Source organism: Lucilia cuprina, chromosome 6 (genome assembly GCF_022045245.1).
Source record: "Lucilia cuprina isolate Lc7/37 chromosome 6, ASM2204524v1, whole genome shotgun sequence".
NCBI lineage: Eukaryota > Metazoa > Arthropoda > Insecta > Diptera > Calliphoridae > Lucilia > Lucilia cuprina.
Window position 1 is genome coordinate 34,012,983 of NC_060954.1, and position 1,085 is coordinate 34,014,067.

Here is a 1,085-nt window from a genome sequence, read left to right on the forward strand (position 1 = left end):
TCTACTATTACAAACAAGCATGTGAGGGAATGCCTTTCAAAAGTTGTACGCTACGCTCACCTGATCAAGCGAGTCAGATAACAAATTGAACAACTGGCAAATTAGCGTGCGGCTGTCAAATATACCGCAAAATGCCTGAATGATAAAAGAACAAAGTGTGTTGAATAAAACATTTTAGACAATTAAAATATAGAGTAACTGATAAAGAATTTCTTTAAATGTCTTTATTTATTGCAACAATAAAAACAAAACGTTCCGATAAAATGTCGCCAGCTCATAAAAAGACGCATTATGTTTAAAGTTCAATTACAAATGATATTCGAGTTTTTATGTAACGGTAATCAGGTAACAGACAATTTATAAAATTATTTAAATTAAATGACTCTGGATGAGTTTATAATCATCATGAAATTATTTTATTACACAAATACACAATACAAAATCAACAATAAATTTAAATAAAAATGACAAGAAATGCAAAAAACGACAAACGACTAAATAAAACAAATATGTATGTTAGTGAGAGGTGGGAGGTTTTAGAACCGCAGCAAAGGCATCGATCAGTATGAATGAAACCACTTTTTCAGAAATATTTATGGAAATTTTACGCAGATGTTTTTTATACATTTGCACATACATACAAATTATATTCACATACGTAAGTACGTAACCGATAATATACGACGTCTCAGACATTTACCGTTAGCTGGTGGGAACACAATCAGTAATCACAACAACAACTTCAACATCATCATAACTGACACCGACACAAATCCATATTTGGAACTGGTAATTGAAATAATCTTCACAACTTTGGCGGTACATGAGAGCTAACGAGAGAGAGTATGTGTATGTGCGTCAAATACTGGTTTCCAGCCACTCAGTCCAAAGTGATTGTTTTTGTTTCGCCTCAAAAGAATTCAAAAGATGTTGTTGACAGTTTGGAATTTAATGAAATTAAAAACAAAACAAACTGTTAAATAAAAATAAAAAATAATTATAATTTAAAGTTTATTTATGTAAAATTAAATTAAGATACTTTTTCACACGTATTTCACTGTTATCGGAAATAAGATGTGTTAATT

General features: G+C 30.3%; 1 long non-coding RNA gene across 1 annotated transcript; it reads right to left on the reverse strand.

The window, feature by feature from the left end:
* Positions 1-786: 786 nt before the first annotated feature.
* Positions 787-1,085, reverse strand: LOC124421003. Its single transcript, XR_006941472.1, has 2 exons — positions 1,040-1,085; positions 787-973 (listed from the first exon to the last, which is right to left on the reverse strand). It is a non-coding gene; the product is annotated as an uncharacterized LOC124421003 (long non-coding RNA).